Source organism: Ictidomys tridecemlineatus, unplaced genomic scaffold (assembly GCF_052094955.1).
Source record: "Ictidomys tridecemlineatus isolate mIctTri1 unplaced genomic scaffold, mIctTri1.hap1 Scaffold_97, whole genome shotgun sequence".
Taxonomy (NCBI): domain Eukaryota; kingdom Metazoa; phylum Chordata; class Mammalia; order Rodentia; family Sciuridae; genus Ictidomys; species Ictidomys tridecemlineatus.
The window spans coordinates 422,958-447,396 of NW_027526179.1; the positions used below are offsets into that span (position 1 = coordinate 422,958).

The 24,439-nt window shown below is 31.2% G+C and overlaps 1 pseudogene across 1 annotated transcript in view; it reads left to right on the forward strand.

The window, feature by feature from the left end:
- LOC106145554 (MYND-type zinc finger-containing chromatin reader ZMYND8-like) overlaps nt 1–20,078 on the forward strand; it is a 108,290-nt pseudogene extending 88,212 nt beyond the window's left edge. The window contains exon 17 of the transcript XR_013434173.1: nt 19,414–20,078. The product of XR_013434173.1 is annotated as an MYND-type zinc finger-containing chromatin reader ZMYND8-like (transcript). The remainder of the gene's footprint in view (nt 1–19,413) is intronic.
- Nucleotides 20,079–24,439: the final 4,361 nt, after the last annotated feature.

Below are 24,439 nucleotides of genomic sequence, written 5' to 3' on the forward strand. Positions count from 1 at the left end.
TTTCTCAAAGAGTTTTACAATTATTAGCTTATGCCCTTCATTGTTCTTCATTTGCCCCACACCGGCCCTAGTACTTCTGTCCCAGGCATGTTTTCTACCTCTTAGCATGAGCCCAGAAAAGTGTCAGAAGTCTTCCACAATTCTCACAAGACCCTCATGTCTGCTTTTGGGGTGTGATGCATTCCTGCAAGCCATTTGGGCTGTGGGTTTTCTGGGAGACTGTGCTAGAAGTTCCTGAGACTTTCCTGTGTTTCGATTGTCATACATGATAGATGAGCTGTATGCTTATTTGATGTGTTTTAGAAAGATTTAACTGTTTATCTTCTTCTTCTCTTTTGCTTAATTATTATTGCATTTAAATACAATACCTACCAAACTTTCCCTGTAAGCACATTTAATTACTGAATTGTTCTTTTCAACAGAAATGTCTTAGTAAGACTTGTTTCAGCATTTCCTTAATCAGCATGTATTTCTTTTAAGTAGAAATACTATGCATGTGTTTAAATTAGACAATCAGTCTATATTGTGTAGAAAATCTTTTTATTACTTTATAAAATAGACAGATTAGAATGTTGCAACTTTAAAATAATGATCTGTACACTTTTCTCTATCCTGCGCTTATGTAGAGATTATTTAAAGTTTTTAAAACATAACTGACTATAAGCATTTTATAACTTTTTGAGTTTTTTTAATTAAAATGCCTATTTCTATTCTAATCTTATTTCTAAAGCTGAGCAAACTGGTTGTCTTTATTTTTCTAAAGGTATTTTTAAGATACAGCTTCATAATGCCCTGTAAACATTGTGTAAATGTAATTTGATACATGTTTTTGCAATTTAAAATATTGTGTATTGCAAGTGGTTTTACAAAAAATACTGAGTAGTAAAAATTTTACAATTACAATAATGTAATTTAAAGTTTTAACCAAAGAAAACTGAATGGCACTAGTAGAGCAGTAAGTCTTCTGAGATGTTTTTAATAATATAACCTGATGAACTTGTAATTTTCTGCATAAATAATTTTCATGTTTTTTTCCATTCATTAAGACAAATTTTATGAACTTCCCTCTCTTTCAATTTCAATTTCTTGTTTAAAACCAAGTATTAACTGTCCTGCTTTCCATACCTTTGCTTTTTCAAGTTTTGCAAAAAATATTGTATTTCTTGCTCTCCTGAAAATTCTTGGTTTTGATTAGAAGACATACCTAAAAAATAATAGGAAGTTATTTCACTTACTATGGTGAATAACTCTGCAATTATATAAAACTTTATCAAAGTGAGGGGGAATAGCCACAGAACAGTATGATTCAAGGATATTATTACTCAAGAAATATATAGAATTTACTACAACATTATGACAAAAGCCTTGAGAACTTTGAAAATTATCTTAAGAAATTATATCACCACAGATGAGGACAAAATGCAAACTGACTAATATTACTACAACAATGTCAAATCATAGCCCTTCACTTCAACATATTCAGACTCCACCTGTGACTCAAATATTTCAGGAAATGAATCTCTTATTTGTTTATTTATATTTTATCTTTGGGGGGATTATTTCATAAGAGAACACAGGGGTATTCTATCACCAAACTAGATCCACAGGCACTTCTATATTTCTATATCTATTTCTATATTTCTATATCTATATACTTTTTTAAAGACAGTTTATCAAAAAGATGCTGAAAATTATTTTAAACTGGCATTCCACTGTCTCGGCTTTCCAGTTATATGGAATTAAATTTATATATCATTGCACATCACCTTTTTTGTTTACTTTGTAACTTCCAAATATTTTCCAAAATGACTATAATGATCTAGTTGAACAGATTTTAAATAGAAAAATCCCAATGAAAATAATAGCTCACACAATAAAAAGTATAATAAACTCAAGCAAACAAACAATATAATACTAGTAATTGAGATTTCAAAAATTGATGTTGTTAATTATCTAACTAATGCCAGAAAACCACCTGAAATGTATTTAATAAACTATCAATGTAAAAAATAAAAAAAAATAGAAAAATAGCAACAGAAAAGTTAGAAATTATATACTAAAATATTTTTTTAAAAACCATGTCTCAGGCTGGGGACACAGTTCACATGTTTGAATTCTTGCCTCACATGCAAAAGGATGGGCTTAGTCCCCAGCAGCACGCGCGCGCGCGCGCGCACACACACACACGCACACAGTCTCATAAATTAGAAATTTGAGGAAGAAAATATATCAAAGGCTAGAATTAATTAAAATACACAGGTACTGCTGGAAGATGTGGTACATGACTGTAATCCCAGTATCTGGGGAGACTCATGCAGGAGCACCATGAGTTCAAAGACAGACTCAGCAATGGTGAGGCACTAAGCACCGAAGTGAGATCATATGTACTTTTCTATAATTCCAAAGTAATGATAAAATAAATATTGAAGGTAATAAAATAAAATAATCACCATAAAATCTATGAAATACAAATTAAGGCAGTTTTTTCTAGGTAGAAAAAATTATAAAAAAATCAATAAAATTTTAAATCTACAGAAGTAAGTTCTTTCTCATCAGGAACTTAAATAGAAATAAACTAATTTGAAAAAATGATCAGAAAACAATGTGATTAACAAGATTAAACATAAAAATATATTAACTATGTCAGATGCAAATCTACAGAATGTTTGCTGAAGATATAAGGTCACAAAAAGACTAAAAACAAAGATATAACAAATATTACATTCAAAATTGCAAAGGTGATAATAATTATATAAATGAGAGACAAAATACAATATCATACAAAGATAAATATGACTAATCCTGGAATACAATCATAGTAGAAATATTTGTAACTTCAATCATATTTTTTATATATAGAAAGAAATCACAGAAAAAAATTCAGCAGCATAAAAAGAAACACAGTAATAGTAGGATACATCAATTCCCAGTTGATGCAAATTAAAAAATATATATATCATTGCATTAGTACCCAGAAAATTAAAAATCTTCAAAAAGCATTAAAAACTAATTAGATTTACAGAGACAATCTTCTTTATAGTGTATGGAATATTGTTCCAAAGAGATCAGGTTAAAAATACAAAACAAATGTTAAATATATTAAAATATTGAAGTTGCTTTATAACATAAAATAGTAAGTTAGAAAGCAAAAGTGAAAGTGATATTCAAATTTTATGAATAGGAGTTTAAATTCAAATTCAGCAATTAAGCAAGGCCCTAAGCAACTTACCTAGGCACTGTCACAAAATAAAATATAAAAACAGCTGCCAGCTGGGCACAGTAATATACAACTGTAATTCAAGCAGCTTGGGAGACTGAAACAGCAGGATTGTGAGTTCAAAGCCAGCCTCATCAACAGCAAGGTGCTAAGCAAATGAAGGAGACCATGATTCTATGTAAAATTAAAAAATGGGGCTTGAGATGTAGCTCAATGGACAAGTGCCCCTGAGGTCAATCCCCAGTGCCCTCCCCCAGAAAGAGCTATTGATGTGGCTCAGTGGTTAAGCACCTATTCTAAAAAGAAGTACCAGTAGCACCCAAAAAAATCTAAGAAGACTATGTAATACCAAACAATCAATATTATTTTGTGTAATCCAAATAAGTTATTTGAACAATTCTTTGGAATATTCTTGGTACATCAATAACTACATATAATAAAAAAAAATTAAAAGTACTTCCTGATATAAAATAATAAAAGCTACAATATTCAATGGAATGAGGTTAAGTGAGAAAGCAATGAGTAATAAAATTGAAAGTATATCAATTAGCCCTCAACTTGATGGTCAAAATATTTTTACAGACCTATTCTCATTAAACAACATTCAAAAGAGAACAATGTGGCAACTTAATCAAATACCATTTCAAATGACTATATGAAGGCAATTTGGAATGAAAAAGTTAGAAATCTTTTCAAATATAATAAATTATATAATATCTACAATGATCAACATTCAGGAGAGTATGTTAAGTAAAATAATAATTCACCACCCCCCCAAAAAAAATAAAGTAAAAAATAAAATAAAACAAATACCAGGTAATTCTACTTCTGAGAGATACCTGCTGTAGCCAAATATACAGACCAAAAGGAATGGCATTAGGGATGAAAAAGTAAGACAAAGGAACACTTGTTTGAAGAAAAAATGTGATAAAAATTTTCTAGAAAAAAAAGTTACGAAAAAATTAAATGAACAGAACTGACCAGTAAATTTAAAATATATGAGACAATAAGTTCAGCAAAGATATACAGTTTTGATCACAATTACAAATTTGACAAATATATAAAAGATAAAATAATTGTAAACATCTTCATGGTACCTTTAAAAAGCTCAAGTCTTACTCCTAGACAAAAGAACAGATGCATATATGGAGAGATGATGAATATGCCATTAATTCTAGCTACTTGGAAGGCTGAGACATGGAAATACAATTCCAACTTTAGCCACTTAGCAAGAGTCTATTTTAAACTAAAAGTCAAAAGGGGTGATGATGTAGCTCAATATTATAAGAACCTCTGAGTTCAATCTGCTGTTTGTGTGTGTGTGTGTGTGTGTGTGTGTGTGTGTATGTATAAACAAAATTTAGATACATTACATGATTAAGCACAAAAGCAGAGTAAATAATCAAAGCACTATATACAATTATATAAAAAACAGAGGAAATATTTATACATGTAAGTAAAAGCATAGAAAACTTGATTGAGAATTAGCATATGGGTCATGTGCAGTTTAATTTTACCTAATGTTGTCCTAAAGTGACAAGTCATAATAATTTCTATTCAATTATTACATATAGATATAAAAACAAAAACAGTATCACTAATGTGATAAAACATAATGAACACTAAAGCTCTCTAAAGAGTGAGATTCAAGAAAGATACAAGAATTAGAGAAATGTTACCTACAATAATATGAATAATTGTATTATAATAGAAATATTTCCTTTATTTTTTTTGTAGCTATAGATTGATAGAATGCATTTATTTTATTCATTTATTTTTAGGTAGTGCTAAAGATAAAACACAGTGCCTCACATGTGTGAGGCAAGCCTTCTGCCACTAAACTACAGCCCTAGCCCTGAAAATTCTTCTTTAAACCACATTGATCAGCTATACTTACATAACCACTAGGAGCAGGTATTGTGAAATACTGCTATTCATTACATGGCAGAAAAACTTCACAGAATATTCAATATAAGCATTCATATAAAGTTCTGATGAGAAAAAATTGAATGAATAAATATTTAAATTATATTAAAGAAACTCTTCTGTAATATTAATATCTTACAATGGTTTAACCTAGAGATATTTGGAAATGAGCAGATTTTCTAGGGACCCCCCAAATGCAAATAAACGCCAGGTTATGCATATCCTCACAGTCATTGTGGAATAATTTGTAGGGATTCTGATTGTGGAAATATGCAGAGAAGCATTCCTCTGGTGAGAAAACTCCCAAGGGTAACAGTACTTTGTTTCCCTGCCGTAGAATGCCCTGCAATTTTCCCTAGGAACTAGTCAAGTAATTAAATACATGTGCAATGTCAAGCTGCTATGGCAGTGCCCTGCTTGAAAAGGCTCTGCACTAGAATGTTATCAGCCTCAAACATAATCTCTGGCACACAACTTCTTGGAATAAAGAAACTCTGTTTTTTATAAGCACAATGTTTCACTGAGCCTAAACCTGTCCACAAAACAGTAAGTTTATAAAATGGACTTTCTTGAGAGCTACACAAAACTCCTAACACTGCACTTTGAAACTTAGTATATAACTGAAAAATAAGCTGCATAATGTTGCTAAGTTTGTAACTTGCCTAGTAATAAAATGAACAGTATGTACTAGTGATGCCAATGACCTAAATTAACCTGTTGATATAAATAAATAAAGCTTGGCAGTTTGGACTCTCTGTACTATGTCACATTTCCTGTCTCTTGTCTGTGTCTTCTTTTGATTTTCTTTTTTTTTAAAGAGAGACAGGGAGAGGGAGAGGGAGAGAAAGGGAGAGGGGGAGAGGGGGAGAGAGGGAGAGAGGTAAAGAGGGAGGGGGGGAGAGAGAGAGAGGGAGAGGGAGAGGGAGAGAATTTTAATTTTTTTTTTTGGCAGACACAACATCTTTGTTGTATGTGGTGCTGAGGATCGAACCCAGGCTGCAGGAAACCACGCTACCACTTGAGCCACATCCCCAGCCCCTCTTCTTTTGATTTTCCTACAATATTTTGTTAATTTAAATGTAGGAAGATCACTGAAGAACAAGAATGAGCAAAGGAGCTTAAATAATTGATATGCATGGTAAATGGAAAGAATGAAATGCTCTTTAATGATTGCAACTGAAACAAACCTAGGCTTGAAAAAATATTTTCTGTCAGATTTTAGCTTATCAATTAACATTTTTAAATGTGAATTCCTCTTTAATTTTGGACCTCTTATCTGTAATCTTTGCTTCATTGATTTCTACCCAATTTGATATGTCTACTGTCACTTTTCTCTTCAAATCCCAAGGTTATTTCATTGGAGATCAAATGGTGACCAAAGATTACATAGAGACATCAATATTTTTTGATGTAATATGTCAGGTTTTGTTATTTTCTTGGAAACTAAAGAAGTCTTTTTAATGTTACCCTCATTAGGAAAAAAAAAAGAAAGAGAAAATATCCTATAAGAGTCTACAAAATTATTTTCTTAAACATTTTTTTTCTAGACAAAAACTCTAAAATACTTTGAAACTATTTTCATTCTCTACATTGTGAGCACTACTTAGAAAAGATAAGTTAAACATAAAAAGAAAAAAATCTTTAATATTTTCTTTTCTACATAAACAAATTCCCAATCTTTGTACTAAAAACAAGAAACAAACTTTTTAATGCAGAATAAAATCTACCATAAGATACTCTATAAAGTTAGAAAAATAAATATTGGTTTTGAATTAAAAATTCTGAATGAAATTTAGGCTTACCAATAAAGAGTAGGTTTTTACAGATCTCTAACATCACATCTCCATATAAAGTCTGCTGAGAAGGGTTCAGGAATTTCCATTTCTCTTCAGAAAATTCAATGACCACATCCCTTAATGTCAATGGTTCCTGAAATAAAAATGAAGAAATACATAATACATAAATCATAAGATTAATGACATAGTATTTAATTTCATACAAATTTTAATGAGAGTTAAAAGGTGGGTTTCACAAATGGTAGTGATATCAACCATTCAATAAGATACGTTTTTTGTGGTGCCTGAGATTGATCCCAAGGCCTTTTGCATGAAAGGCAAGCACTCTACCAACTGAGCTATATCCCCAGCCTCAATAATTTAATTTAAGAAGTAAAATTGGTGGATAATTTTGTTATAATAAAACCCAGGGAGCAGCACATGTAAAGAAAATCAATGAAGCAAAAAATGTGGGAAAAAAATCCAACAAAATTCCAAAGGATAAATAATAGTTGCAATTAGTTATTGAATATTCAAAAGAAGCACAATGAAACAAATCAATGATACTTGAGATATGCATAGCAAAATTGTAAGTAATAACTATACTCATATGACAGTGGTCACCTTAGTGTGTAGAAGACATAAGAGATCACTAAAGACACACCAAAACTTTCAACAGTCCACATAATTATTTGAGTGTTTATCACCAAAGTTGTCTATCTTCTCATTATTTAAATATAACATAAATCTATACTGTATTTAAAAGAATTACTTTTACAAAATCACTACTCACTTCTAAAACAAAAGAATAAAATTTTTAACTATCAAACTATTACAAAACACTTAGGTACTTGGGTGAACTTGAATCACATGGCACAAAGTTATAACAAAATATAAAAATAAAAAAGCAAATTAAGTGAATAGACTGTTACTCTCTCAGTTCATAATGAAACTGACATATCAGGTTTACCATTCCCAGATTTGTGAAACCACTCTCACTGTGAAACTCTATCCTCACTTGGCTCATTTCAAAGTAGAAAGTGAGAGAATAATAAGCAGTTAAGAAAAAAATTCTGAACGGTTCTTGCACCCTAAGTGCCTCTCTGACAGCTTGGAAATACTCCTTTTACCAGGGTCTCAACTATCACTAGTGAACAAACACATATATGAAGTTAGTTTAACATTCTGATCTGTGATGTCTTTTTTCTGAAACAGTATGTTTTTTTTTTTTTTTAATTTAGAGATTTAATCCAGGGGCACTCTACCCCTGAAATGCATTTCAAGAAGTTTTGATTTTTTTATTGTGATAAATGGGCTTACAATGTTGCTTAGGGTCTCTGAATTACTGAGTCTTGAATCATATTTACTTTCTTACTACCTCGTCTTTCCACATCACTATGATTACAGGTTTGTTCCACCTTTCCTGACTCTGCAACCACTTTTGATACCAAATGTGTAAACTTGCTCAACAACCAATATTTCAACAACTAGTCGTCCAATAATTCAGTTCTGATACCATCTAGTACAGATCCCACAAGTTTTGTGTTCGCTCGTATCAAATTTTACTAAATGAAGTGCCACTTTCAAGCCCCAGAATAAAACGATATTCATATTTATAATCAATTTCCTATAAATTAGGGGTCTCTACATTTACTCACTCAAGTAATTTATTCTGATAAACAAAGAACACAGTTATGTATACCAGCTTGAGATAAATTATATAAATATGGAAGTTGACAATTGAAACCTTGCATAGAATATAAAAAAAGTCAGAGGAAAATGGGACACTATATAGGCCATTTTAAGAAATAAGTGGTTGAAGATATTACCTCCAATTTTTATGTAGTGCCATAGAAGAGCCCTTTCCCAATGTGATTTAGAAGATCCTAACTATTTTAAATATGCTGATTCAGATACTCATTCTGAATATTCCTATTGTTTTACATAAAATAATATTTAATTGAACACTTTTACATTCAGTGGTAAGAACAAAATATTTGTTTAAAAAAAACAGGTTGGTATTCTTTAGATAATTTCCTTTATATGAAACCCTTAGAATACTGAGCCATCTCATGGCAGCCCAAACCAACATACACAGAATTTTCTTAAAACTCCTAAGTATTCATTGGCTTCAGGGAAAAGGATACTTCATTTGGAATTTTGATTTTTTTTTTTTTTTGGTACAGGGGTGTTCTACAACTAAGATATATTCTAGGCCTTTTATTTTTATTTTTTATTTTTTGAGACAGTCTCTTACTAAGTTGCTACACTAAGCTTCAGCTTTGATCTTTCTTCTTCAACCTCCAGGTTGTTGTGATTTCTGGCATGTTACAATATGCCCAGAAAAACATGAATGCTCTAACTTCCTTTGGTCCATTTTCATTTCACCTTATTTATTTGCTATTTCTTCTAAAAAGAAAAACTTGACAGCTTAAGATTTTGGATGCATCCATATCTTATATTTGATGAATTTGAAGTATTGCAAAGTAGATTTAGAAAAACAAAAGCTGCTTATTACCTATCTCTTATTTTTTTCCAATCTGACATTCTAGAAATAGCTCCACAGCAATGAAATTTATAGCCACAGATACAACTAAGATCTTACTTAACCTTCAATGATGTTCTTTTTCAGGCTCAAAAAATTACCTTAGTTTGAATACAATTTTATTTGAAATTTGCCTGTATATTTTCTCTTTGGCAACTTTTCTTAATCTTTCAAACATTAGTGATAAATTGCATTTTATAGGTAATAAAAATATTAGACTAAGTGAGACATGCTAAATCCGCCATCCAATTTATTTAAACATTTAGTTACCACCCCAAACTTGAGGTATTACATTATGTCTTCCAATTAGCATATACTGAGTTTTTCCTTGGAGACGTGTGCACAAAAACACTAGGATTTTTTTTTCTAAATTCTTGCTACAGCTTATTCTCATTTCAAATTCTGGCCCCTTATACTCAATCTTCCCTGCATGAGAAAGAAAAAGGAGGATAAAAATCAAATTTCCCTTTCTTTTCAGTTACAGAATCAATAGATCTGAGCAGTAATGTGTTTCTGGGGAGCTGAACCTAACATTTGGGGAAAATAATATTAATATTCCAATATCTGAACTATTTAGACGAAACCTATAAAGGATATTCCTGTAATCTCTAGAGTATCTAGAGTATCCAGCTAGTCCAACAAGGTGTTCCATTCTCTGACCACAAGCTGCTCTGTAGGAAGAGAGGATTACACACAGGTTAGAATTCTCTAGGTAATTCAACAAACATGGAACCTGTGGAGACCTAGAGTCAGCTTCATGTAATTTTTACCCCAGAGCCACTCAAAGACATGGCAGATACTGAAGAGACATCATATTCTAAACTTTCTTAAGGGGGACCTAAACTTGCTGTCTATGCTTATGAAAGACAAATAAAGAAAAGTTTAAAGATTTTTTTATTTTAATATCAAGAATTAAATTCAGCAGTGCCTACACACTGAGCAACATTCACCTCCCCTTTATATTTTTTATTCTCAATATATTAATTCTCTCACTTCAGCCTAGTAAAATGCTGAGATTATGAACTTGCATCTTCACACCTGACATTAGGTACAAATACTTTTTAAAGAGTTTCAAGTTATAACCACACATTCCTCTCATGTAAAAGTAGAACCACACAAATGCGCACACACGCACTCACTTTTTAAAATTCCATACAAAGTTAAGAGAAAAGATGAATTAAAACTCTGTGTAATTTGAAATGTTCCAGGGTACAATACTTCATAATATATAGCAGAGAAAATATGGCATTTAGGAAAATCATGCTTGCCTACATTGGAAGATGCATTTAAAAAAGTGGGTGCCCCCTGATAAAAAAAGAGAAAATGAAAACTCCTTGGACCACAACTCCTCTCAAATATGAATTATTTATATGAGTCAAAATTCTCATGTCCTGATCCTGTATTTAACAACCACCCTGAAGGGGTGTAGGTAAGAAAGTACAGAGCTGGTTTCAGGCCAGACAGAGGTCACCATACAGAGGACAAAAAGTAGAATCCTGACTGTCAACTCCATGGGACAGACATGGCAGTATATTGAGCTCTATCAAATTCCGACTAGGGTTAAAATATTACAAAGGTGACCTCAGGAAAGTGCAGTTCTCACAATTAGTTTTGAATACTTTTACTCAGCCCATTTGTTTTTATTTTATAATGCCCAGCCCTGAAGACTTCTTATTTTTAAATACTCTAGACCCTGAAAGTCAGAAAAAAAGGGTCCATTACAGAGCCATTCAGGCATCCAAAAACCTGGAAGTGTATCAAGAGATTTGCCTGAGACAGAGATGAATTGTTTCCCAGATTTTGAAGCCTTACCTCTATTCTTTGTTTTTTCCTCTGATTCAATAATTATCACCTCAATAATTTTTATTTTATAATTTTTACTTGAATAGAAAAAATACCATGCTTGGACCCCTCTGCCTCTGAGTGTAAGGTGAATAATTTCAATTCAGGCTGTAGGACCCCAAAATAAGAAAATGTTAATTATACTCCCTCTCAGACAGAGCTTTCTATGTGCAAGAATACCTGGCCATAAAAGGGGACATAAGTATTTAATGTTGAATATAATTTTATATCAATTATCAATGACAGTAATACCAATGACTTATTCACAAATGCAAATAATAGAGCGAGAATTACTTTACATTTTTGGATTTCATAACCTTCATACTCTGGCTAAATAAGGCTTTGTGTTTGTTTGTTTTTGTTCCAGAGATAGACCCCAGGGATGCATTACTGAGGAACATCTCCAGTTGTTTTCAAAATTTATTTATTTATTTATTTTTTTGCCAGAATCTCACTAAGTATTTGAGGCTGTCCCTAAGCTTATGATTAACTTTCTTTAGTATCCTGATTCACCAGCATTACAGGTATGCAACAACATGCCCAGCTCATGTTCAGAAATTTTGAAGCAACTAGAGTTTATAAAAAGTAGACAATCTTCTACAGCATCATAGTTGGAAGAAATAAAATGATAAATATATGTGTAACTGAACTTTTAGAGTTTGTAAGGAAAACAAATAAAATAAATAATTATAAGAATGTATAAATAAATTCCTATAAATTCTTATAACTTATAGGTTATTACAAATAATTGGTACTTTATAATAATTTAAGTTATAAAATAATTAAACATTACATTATATAATAAAATCATGATTATAATTTCCAAGTAATTTTTTTATATTTTAACCCAAATATTCATAATTTTATTATTCCAATATAAAAACAATAAAAATTGTTACCTAACTTCATGTATTTTTCATTAATTTTTTCAAATCTCACACTTCTTTCCACTTCTAATACTTCTCAATGAAGATCAACCACATTCCAAGAACTCATTAGCCACATGTGGCAAATGGCTGTCACATCACAAGTGTATATCTGATATGCTGTGATTCCCTGCACTGCAGATAATTGAATTACTAAAACCCTTCTTTCTTATCAGAGGTGAGGAAATATGTCTTCTTTAACAATATTTCTCCTTTAAACCAAATGAGAAAGAAATGGTATTTTTAGACCCAGGAGTGTGCTATAAGGTGAGAGTTGCCTGAGGCAGGCCATTATTCCAAACTGAAAACTGTTAAGGTCAGTAGCCTTTTCATATATTAGACAAAAAACAAAGGATGATAAAAATCCAGGAAAAAGTATTCTCATGTCTTCATATCTGTCAAAACCTTGAAACTGAAATTTAGTTGTGAACAAAAAGATCAATTTTTTTTGTTTGTTTTCCCATTGGGCCTTCATCCTAGTAATCCAGCTATGGTTGTCTGGTTTATATTTGTTGCACAGTATGCTGTGAGTTAATGTACTAATAACATTTTCATATCTACATGAATTTTGGCATTACTCAATATAATTTTATAGGACTTTCAACACTAAATCAAGAAAAATAAATTCAGTGCTTCTTCCAAGCCTAAATCTATGCAGTTAACTTGAAATTAGCATGTGTAAATTCTGGCTTTCTGTTTCTATTAAATGTATTTAAGCTATTAAGCACTACAAAGCTGTTAAGTATCACAAACTACCAGCCAACTAATTCATGATTCAAATGAGCAGTTTATGAGCAAGCCAAATTTGGACTGGGTTTATCTGGGCTATTCTGATTTCAGCAGATACTTTACAAGTGTAAGCTCAGCTACTTGACATGGTTACTCTGTTTCTGGAAGAGAGATGGCTGTCCACTCTGGTCTTTTCATTCTCATCCACATAACCTCTTCTCCTTCATAAGCCTAATATGAGCTTCTTCTTCTTAAGATGATGAGGTTTACAAAGACAAAAACAGGAAGAATTCAAGACACTTTAGATCTAAGCACAATACCAGTACATTTGCATATTCTCTCTCTTCTACTTGGTGTAATATAATAGCTATTTTTAAATTCACATATTGGCAAAGAGATACTGCCTCTTCATAAGGACAGTTATAAAAGAATACTGCCAATTGCTGGGATACAGGAAAGGATATGGAACTGGAGATATTTTTGCATTTTATGCTTTTTTTCTTTTCTTTCAGAGAATAAGTTTTATGTTTATTCTAAATTAATAAAACTTTACAATGCCACAGGTACTAAAAGGTTATTCAAGTTTTAAACTTAGAATCACAACAGCCTGCCTCAAGAATTCAGATTTTCCCCAGGTCACAATAATCATGAAACTTTTCTAGGGCTCTTGATATAGTTCAGTTGAATGCAAAAGACCCTGGGTTTAATTCCCAGCACAAAAAAAAATCATAAAAATTTTTTCTAAGAATTAAGAAACTGAAGAATTACACCTATGCTATAGAAGCACAATTTTTTAAGCCTCATATCCTTTACTATTTTTTCCTATTCAAACACTTTTTAGAACATTCAAGTTTGTGTGCGTGTGTGTGTGTTTGTGTGCGTGTGTGTGTGTTTGTGTGTGTGTGTGTGTGTGTGTGTGTGTGTGTGTGTGTGTGTTTAGTAAGGAATAATTTGGGTAAATCTATTTGGACTATGTTTTGAAATTAAAGCTAAATGATTCATTTTTACTTTTCATCATGAAATAATAGTAAAAATGTGCATAACACACAATGTATCTTCAACTTAGTTTATTCTCTTTTTTTTGGTGTTCATAGTCTACTTACGATTTTTAACCTAGAATAACCCTAGATATTATTTTTAATAAAAGAGTTTCTTACTATGAAAGCAAGAGAACAAGATAGGTACACTGAAAAAAAAATTTCCTCCACAACTAGCAACTAGTTTGACTAAACAACTGAAGATATATATATATAAATTCTTTGATTTTTTTTCAACATGGCAAATCTATTCTCCATATACCCCCACATGCAAGGATGAAGTGGGCAACTCTACACAACACACAAGAAAACCACACAGAGCTAATGTGTTTTCAATTATAAACCAATGGTTCCTAGTTCTGGCTAAAATGTACAGTCACCTAAAGGGCTCCTTAATTTCCAAAAATAAAAATAAATAAATATTGCATTAAAACAATGTAATCCATATCCCTGGAGAGAAACCCAGGCATGTGTGTCTTTGAAAGATATGAAATAAATTATCATGTGTAGTAAAAACAAAAAACTACTACTTTAAATTAACATCTTTTGATGAATGAGTTGCAAAGACATATAAGATATGTGATCATTATTTTGGCCACCCAATTTCTCAGTATTTTTTATTTTTGTGGGGTTTTTTTAGCTATGAAATATACTTGTGATAATCAACTAACAAATAAAAAATCTTATTTTTAAATCAAAGTTCTGGAGATTATGGTTGATAAATGCTTGGTGTTATTCCTTTATGTTTGAGGTGAGTGAGCACATTATGACAGAAGCCCATGGCAAACAGAAGCATCAGGTATCAACAATTTCTTTCAATTACATACTGTACAATGAACTAAACAATTTCAAATATGATTTATTTTTGCAAAGTTTCCACTAAATAAAACACCCTTGAAAATAAACCGTAAATATATGGACTATTATTGGGCAATTATTCAAACCAGAGTGCCTGTATTATATTATTGATATCCTTTGCATACATGGATCATTGATATTCATTTTGCCAATTCAACTCAGTTAAAAATTACTGGAAATACACCAGGCACAGTTTTAAGTGCCTTGATTATGAACCACATCATTTTATCAAATAATTTAATTGGAGAAAATTATTTTAAAAATGTGTTAAGCCATGTGTTGTGCTGCATGCCAATAATCCTAGCAATAAATGTGACTTATGCTTTTGGATTGCAAGTTCAATGACAGAATTCATAACATAGTATGGTGTCATTTCAAAGAAAAAAATATATTCACAAAGTGAATATTTTACCAGTGAATGAATGAATATATATATCTCCACTGGTGTGTGTGTGTGTGTGTGTGTGTGTGTGTGTGTGTGTGTGTGTTGTGTTTGGTGATACTTACTTCCATCCTGTGTACTGTGGGAAAAAGTGAATAAAAAATAATGTTTACCAAATGGTTGCTGAATTAAATAAATAAATAAAGTCACGTCCAAGTGTTAGAACATGGATAAATGCTTGAGAATGATAAAATATTAAATAGAAAGAAAACCAATTTGAGATTTATACCAAATCATAAATTGTTACTAGTATTCTGAGAAACATAATTATTTCAGAAACATAACTTTTAAAATTTTCATTAAGTATGATGCACATATAAAACCACATAAAGCATTTATGAAAAGATTCAGAAGTTACTCAAAAGTAAACACATTTTGTATCAGCCTTGCTCAGGAAAGTCTAAATCAGATTTTTCATCTACTATCCCAAAGAGAAGGTTCTTAATAACTAGCATGGGAATGTCTTATTACATAAATGTAAAATGTATCTTAAAAATGTAAATATTTTACCAGTTACCCAGATTTAATACCTGTGTATTGTATGCCATTTTTATTTTTTTATGCTTCTACCCATTTCACAACATAGGCCAGCCATCCTCCTTGTATATTTATTTTTCAGTGAGGTCATATGTACAAATCTTGAATGTCATAGAAATACATTATACAGTTTTAACAAATTAGAATGTTAAAAACCTTCACTGCTTTTAAGCACAAAGTATTTACATCATTGCTCCCCCCCAAAAAAAATTTCTTTTACATGCAACTTTGTTTTCCCCAGAATGATGTTACTGTAATGTATTAAAAAAACTATAATTTTATTTTGCCTGTCATAATGCAATATAATTTAAATACAGGTGCTGTAAGAGTCAATAATCATGTGTGCATCAGTAAAGTGTTCCTTTATATTGATGACTGCTTTTGTATTTTATGGATGCACTATAAATTGTTCATTTCAACATTCAAGAATATTTGAGTTATTTCTTATTTTGGACCATTAGGATGAGTGGGGCCATCAATAATTTTAAACAAATAATTATTCCACTCAGCTTATTCTTTCCTAGTATTTCAATGACACTATATTTTATTTTTACTGGTTGCTAAGAAAATTATAACTCCCATCTTACCATTTCAATTTAATTAGAGCCAATATTATATGAGTTTACTAAATACAAAATAAATACCTTGCCACAGACTGTTTATTTTCTTGTACACTTTGTGTAAGTACTATAAATGTTTATGTACACATTATACATCCCAAAATACATTGAATAATTTTTGTACAAAATAACCATAGGTTATAATAAAACAAAGAGAAACAAATGTCAATCTTAATGTTGCTAATATATGTTAGCCATGGTGGTATACACCTATAATTCCAGTGACTTGGGTGGATGATGCAGGATGATCATAAGGACAAATAGTGCCTCTGCTACTTAGCAAGGCTCTAAGTCACTCAGCAAAACACTGTCTCTAATAAAAATATAAAAAGGGCATGGGAGCACAGGATTTGTCTGGGTGCTTAAGTGTACCGAGGTTCAATCAATGGTACCAAAAAAAGAAAGATTTCTAATATATTACAAAATTTAGGCAGTGTGGTAAAACTTTGACAATAATGCACCACATACAGAATTTAATATATAATATTGAGAAATTATAAAATGTTATTAGTGGCATTTTGGCTGCAATATTAATAGGTATGTAGTTTTTGGTAAATTTTCTTTGCTATGTGCACATATTTCTAAGTATAGATTTTTAATACCACTATTTATAGGTTGAGATACCATTTAAACAACAGAATATAGTATTCTTTTATACTGATTGTTTTATGTTTTACAAGATACATTTTCTCAGCTTTTTAAAGTTTTCAGGAAAGTGAATTCATAAACAGTTTCAAAGTCACTGAACACTACCCAATAAGGAGTATAGAGATCCTTTAATACCCCTGGTAAAAACTCTAACACACATTAGAGATGAAAAACAGTTCTATGTGACCATTCTTAATTTAAGTTTTCACTCTCAAATTTTTATGTACACAATGACAGCACACTTTAGATAACATTCAGCCAGAAATCCACCACATTAGTCAGAAGCCCAAGTGCATATGTTTTGTTGACTTTTCCATTTTGTCTATTTTTTTTTCTATTTTTACACACTTCATTTATGGTGACCTTGAAAATATCTACTTTTTTAGCTCTGTTATAACTCATTTTGGGAAAAAACAAAATTAAATAGCAAGAGACACAAGTAAGCTACTTGGTATATACCTTACTTTTACCATATTAAAAACATTGGTTCGAATCTCAAAAATCTACAATTCAGAAACAAACAAAACAAAACAAACAAACAACAACAACAAAAAAAAACCAAGACCACCAAAGAGAAATAAATACATCCACTCAGTGAAAGAAGTGAAAAAAGTGAAAGAAACACGAACCTGTAAATTTTCTGTTCTCAATTAAGTAGATGAGAGAAGCAATAAAGAATTCCTCCAATTTTTAAAAATAAAAACATTTTCAGAAAGTTTGTCACAATCAGCCCTACACTTTTGAAAACTGCAAAAAATAAAATATATTAAAAAGTATTTTAGAACAAAAGATTTTAAAGAATAAGTAATGAGAAGTTATATAAAAGATAGAGTAACATCTGCAGTAAGCAGCAGCTAAGATGTTAAATAAAAAAATAAATAAAATACTGAAGAATTTGCCTTACCAAGCTCATTCTGTTTCTGAAAATATGCTAGGCAGCTTTTAATTAAACTTGCAAATATATATAAACAACCTGGACAACCAGTATTTATATTTGATACCTACCACTTTAGGAGGATTCAGTTTGGTTACATTGTCAATTAAACTTGCAAAAAATCCCTAGATTCCTATTGCTACTAAAGGAAATAATCACAAATATAACAGCTTAAAATAATAAAAACTCATTCTTTTATAGTTATGGATGCTTTATTATCAGGATAGAGGATTAATAACAAATTTTAGCAAAGACACACTCCTTCAGAAACTCTGGAAGAAAATCATCCCTGCTTTTAATAGCTATTAGTATTTTTTCTGTGGTTACAAATGTTTCCCTTCTTATAGTACTAATACAGCCTTCAAAACAATAAAGAGAGACTATACACACACACACACACAGAGAGAGAGAGAGAGAGAGAGAGAGAGCGTGAGCAAGAGAGAATGGTGCTGTCATAACAAGTTACAACATTCAAGCCTCATAGAATCTGAGAACTATAGCAACATAGATGTTAGATCCTCTATTGAGCTTATTTTTATTCTTGCACAGAATATTTGACAGAATCACAAAAAATAAAATTTCATGCACAGTGGATGAAGGAAGAGAGGAGACACTTATCCAGGAGAATGTAGCAAGACAGGTTAATTATGCACAAAACTGACTATGATAGATTAAATTATGACATAATACACTGTCTCCAGATGCAGAGCAGAGGACAGAGCTGTGTACAGAGTGGAAGTCTTATTTTTTTCTTGAAACCCTGTAAACCCTTTCAATTACATGGAGCTTTGGATTATTCCAACTAATACTCTATTTATACTTTCTGCCTGCCCTTGGTCATCCTCTTACAATGAATGTGCATGGTACTTATTTGAATACTGTGAAAAGAGAAACTATATAAGTGACCTATATTACTCAATTTTTAAGACCCTTTCCTGTTTATTTTCATGGATTTATGTATGTGAAGGCCAATTTTTAATACTGTAGATGAGGAACACTCAGGTATCCAAGCTAAAATATAAAGTGAGAGAAAATACTTGCAAAGTACATATGTAGCAAAAAGTTGATATGACAGAATGAAAGTGGTTTATATTTGTGATGAAAAGAAGGCATACCAAAAGAGTATGTTTCAGTCAAAATATTTCTAAATTCACTTAAAAAAGTATAAATCATGACTATTTAGACAAGTTTACAAAAAAAGCAAATTCACTATTGCATATCAATCAGGAAGGAGAACATGAAATAGAATGGCAAAAATAAAAATGACTGAAATTACAAGCCTTGTGGAAAATTGATTTGATACTGCCTACATAGGTATACCTCAATGAGTCATCAGTTCTACTCTTGGACACCAAAATATTCTGAATTTTCCAACAGGTTACTGTCACTGCTGTTTTCATCATGAAAATACACTGCTTCTGCCACCATCTTCCACTGACTAAAAGAATGGATCTAAGGAGGATGAAGATACTGCTAACTGTGTATTAGATGAGAAAAGAGGTTGATCCCATGGGGAAAAAGACAGGAAATATTTTGGCAGCAAGATACTTACCCCAGTGGCCTCATATTTGGACATTCCTAGAAACCAGAATGCTGTAATCAAACAAGTATGCCACACACCTGGCTTCTTTCTCTTAGAGCTTTACCAGAAATGTCACTCTCATTTTCTTTCAAGACTTCGAATTTATCCCTCTCCAGGCACTGTTCATCCAACTTAAATCTGCTGGTCCTCTACTTCTGAACCTGTTCTGTCTGAGCTCCCTAAGATTGTCTCCAGTAACTCATACCTAATCTTTTTTTTTCTTTTTCTTCAAACCATCCCACCAATCTTTATACTCAGGTAACCTCTCATAATTGAACTCTTAATGCTCCATCTCTGACATTTTGAGCTACCCCTCTTTTTTATGACTCCTGGAACACCCTCCTATTTGCTCCACCAAAAAAGCTTCAGGCATAATTGGTGTAAGATTTTGTTTCCTACACAATGAGATACATATTTTACTCATTTCTTGTACAATTAATAAAATAAATAAATGGTCCCACTTGTTTTTTGTTTGTTTGTTTGTTTAAAGAATAATACTTTAAAATAACTAGTTGAAACAAAAAAGTTGAAGTTACCACTAGGGTAACTGGAGTGTATAGTGAAAGCAAGAGGACATGAAGCTGTTCTCTGTAGCATCATTAATGTTCTATTTCTTAATAGAAATAGTAGTCATACAGTATGTTACACTTGTAATAATTCATTGATTGGTAGAGTGTGATGCTGATCAAGTATTTGCATTTTTAAATATAATCAAATTAATTTCATAAAAGTTGGTGGAAAAGAGCATAAGAGAGACTAAAAAATTAGGGTACTAGAAATTACACTATTAAATGACTAATTCAAAATTAAAGCAAGAATTCATTCACTAAATATCAGTCTCAATATTTTTAGAAAGGGAATTTTTATAGGTAGAGAGTATAGGGAAAATACTAACAAAGGAGTAATACTTGAACATATTAACAGTGAATATAGCATAGAAAGTATCAGTAATTCCAAATGTTGCATTGAGAACACAAGTAAAATTAAAAGAGCTCTGGTAAATTTTATAAGTAAAATTTTTATATTATTTATATATTATATACTTGTAAAATGTATGGTATGTATAATGATGCCTCATTTAATTATGTGGATACATTATAGGAAACGCACCATAAGGGGATTCTGTTATTTTACTAATGATTCAGGGTACTTACATAATTCTACATGCTATATACCACTACACAACTAGGTTATAATTTAGCCATTAGAGTACATAAAGTCCATCATTAATGAAAACATTGTGCTACATATGACTATTGGATTTAACATTATAGTAATCAATATAGATATCATGATGAGGTGAGTTATTAGCCCTGTGGAACCAAAGACAGAATACTTAAGAAGACTCTGGCCATTTAGACAATGATATAACACAGAAACAGAACTACCATGAAGGAGAAAAAAACGATAAATTTTCCAAAAAATCTGCTTAAACAATGGAGTATCTGCATAGCAAAAGATGCCATTGTATCATTTCCTGTTATTACTTAATAAATCATTCACTGGTAAAATACACCTTAATATAAAAAAATATAAGATATGCCAAAGTTTTTACAAGAAAGAAATTTATACAGTGTACATAATGGTTGGTGACTGTAATACCAGCTACTTGGAAGAAAAAGAAAGAAATATTGCAAAATTAAGATCAGCTTAATAATCTTAGTGAGATACTTACTAAAAATAAACTTTAGAAATGGCTGTGAATGTGTCTGAGTAGTATGACACACCTTTTTTTAATCATGAAGAATGATAAAATAATAATAACATTAAGAGACAGAAATATGGTTGTTTATTTTCAAAGTTAAATGATACCTTTATTTTTTGAGAGAAAGAGAGAGAGAGAGAGAGAGAGAGAGAGAGAGAGAGAGAGAGAGAGAGAGAGAGAGAATTTTTTTAATATTTATTTTTCAGTTTTCGGAGGACACAACATCTTTTTTTTTTTTATGTGGTGCTGAGGATCAAACCCAGCACCCCACAGATGCCAGGTGAGTGCACTATGGCTTGAGCCACACCCCCAGCCCCTAAGTGATACCTTTATAACAAACCAGGAAAATACTTAAATGAAAATCATATTTATAATATGATACCATTAAGGGGTACAAACTGAAGTAACAAATTGGGGAAAAAACTAATTGCCTCACATATAAAAAAGGAGTAACAGAAGCTAGGACAAGAATATCCCAAGCCTTAGAAACACATCCAAGCCCATAAGCAAATTAGAGACCCTTTCTAAAACTTAAAAAAAAATAAAAATATTAGGGGATGTTGCACAGTAGTTAAGAATCCTTGATTTTAAAAGTGGGCACCAAAATAGTAAATAAAAATAAAAAGAATATCAAATGCAGAGACTCCAAAATAGAGAAAGTAAGAGCTATGATTGGTGGCAGATTTTTATACTCCCAGCAGCTCAGGATACTCAGGAAAGAGAATTGTGAGTCCACACACAGTCTCAGAAGTTTAGTAAGGGCCTACGCAATCAAGTGAGACCATGTATCAAAAGAAAATATTTTTAAAAATCTAGGATGTTGTTCAGGGGTTAAGTGCCTCTGAATTCAATCCTCCGTGCCAATAAAAGGAAGGGAAAAGACTTCAATAGCCACCTTTTAAAAGAAAACATAGTGTTCAATAAATATAAAATAGCTCAATAGCTTTAGAAATTTGAAAATGGCAATTAAAATCATATCTGTGGCACAAAAATTAAATAGTATATATAAAAACATGGAGCAAGTAAATTCTCAGGAACTAAAGAGAGAGTAAAAATTGTTATTTCTTTTAAGAAATGGCTATTGAAAATACATGTCTATTCCACAGCAGAAGCATATGCTTATTAAAATTACTGCATATCTGAAACATGATAACATATAAGGATATAGCTGTATTGGTCCAAACAGCTGAAATCCAGGACATGGAGAAAAGGTAATGTACATTGAGAAAGATATAAAAAGAATAGGGTTAGAAAGGCAAAGGGAATACAGTGAGAAAAATGATTTTTAAAACCCATTTTCATCATAATATATCCAGTTTGACAAATATGTGAGCCATCACATAATTTTATGTAGTACATGTGTTATTTTGCATTCATGCATGTATAAAAATATGTAGAGTTTAAGAAAATAAAAATATACAAAATAACATAAAAGACTTCATCATACACATCATTGTGTACATGATAAAACTCATCATTACCAAGATGTAAAATTTCCCCTAAATCTACAATATCATTTCATTAAAATATTAGCATATTTTACTTTTAATGAGAGAAGTGACCAGAGAAAAAATTCTAAAATTCATCTGGAATGTTATATGTTATATATGAAACCAGCAACCCCCAAATTCTGAATTTAAAGAAGAACTTATTTTACAATAATAAAAAAACAAAATCCATAGATGAATGTATATGTATGTAAAACTTTATGTATACTTAATAGGAATTGAAAGGTCGACATAAATCTAAACACCTCAAAAACAACATCACATGTGAATGGTTGACATGGCCAATCTGAAGAAAGATCGACTTGGGAGCAGCTATTATTGTAATCCTGTGTTTTGCAGATTGTACACAAACTATGCCAGTGAATTCTGCTCCCAAGTCGATCTTAAAAAATGAAGTAAATGCACACAAGAACATACCAAACAAAGAGACAAGAAACTATGGATATGGAAAAAAAGAAAACCCTTGCATTCTGTTGGTGAAAATGTAAGTTTAAAAAAGTCATTTGTGAAAATAATGTAAACTCCTTGAACTATTTAAAACAGAAATAACATGTAACATGGTTACATTAATTCTGGATATAAATTCAAGGAGTTAAAATGAGTAAGCAAAAGAAATGACTGCATGCCCATTATCATGTGGCAGTATTACCAATAGTCAAAGAAAAAAAAAAGACTCAAGCGAAGGTTGAATCAGGAGATTTATTTCAGGTGCAGGGCATCCAACTACTGTCCAGATAATCTCCACGCAATATTTCAGAGTGCTTCTCCCTTTACAGTGTACAGATACAGTCTCAATACACAGCACGGTAACTATTACCTGGCTTTCAGGGTGACTTGCATTTTCCCAATAGATTTTTTTATTATCTAGGTAGAAGCAGAACCTCAGTCTCCTGATCACTGTGATGAAAGCCTAGAAATTAATCTGAAAAAATGACAAGCTCCAGAAATTAAAACTCGATCAGATAGTGTAAGTCATAGCTTTTGTACTTATCATATGTTGGATTAAACAATTATCATTCAAGAGCACCTGATTGGAAACTGCTGCTCTCCTAGTCTGAATCCACTGAGCCTACTATATAATAACAGTAGATGGCATCAACTCCAGGAATGAATGAAGCCAGAATGAGTCAAGATAGGCATATTCTTGTGTGCATTTACTTCATTTTTTAAAGGTGATTATAATTGTGTACAGACAGCAGCTTTTTTAAAAGGCAAGTTTATCCAAAAGTTATGGAGTCTAGCCTGGCAATAGGATATTTACATTAAGCCTTTTATATAGGATAATATCAATGTATGAATTAAATGCATACATATTGTTAATTACTGAAAACTATATAATGGGAAATAATTTTTTTAATTAAAGTCTCTTGATCTAATTTCTAAAAAGACAGAGTTCTCAACTGGGAAGCACTCCCCTAATCTCCAACTACAAATAATATGTTAGGCACAGGTGTAGATTTAACTATTTTAGTATATAAAATAAAAAAAGACATAGTTGAAATTTATTTTAATCACAAAACTGAATATATCTAGAGTATTCTTATTATGAGACAAATATAAAATTACTAATAAAGAATATATATGTATTTAGAACTCCATCATCACAAC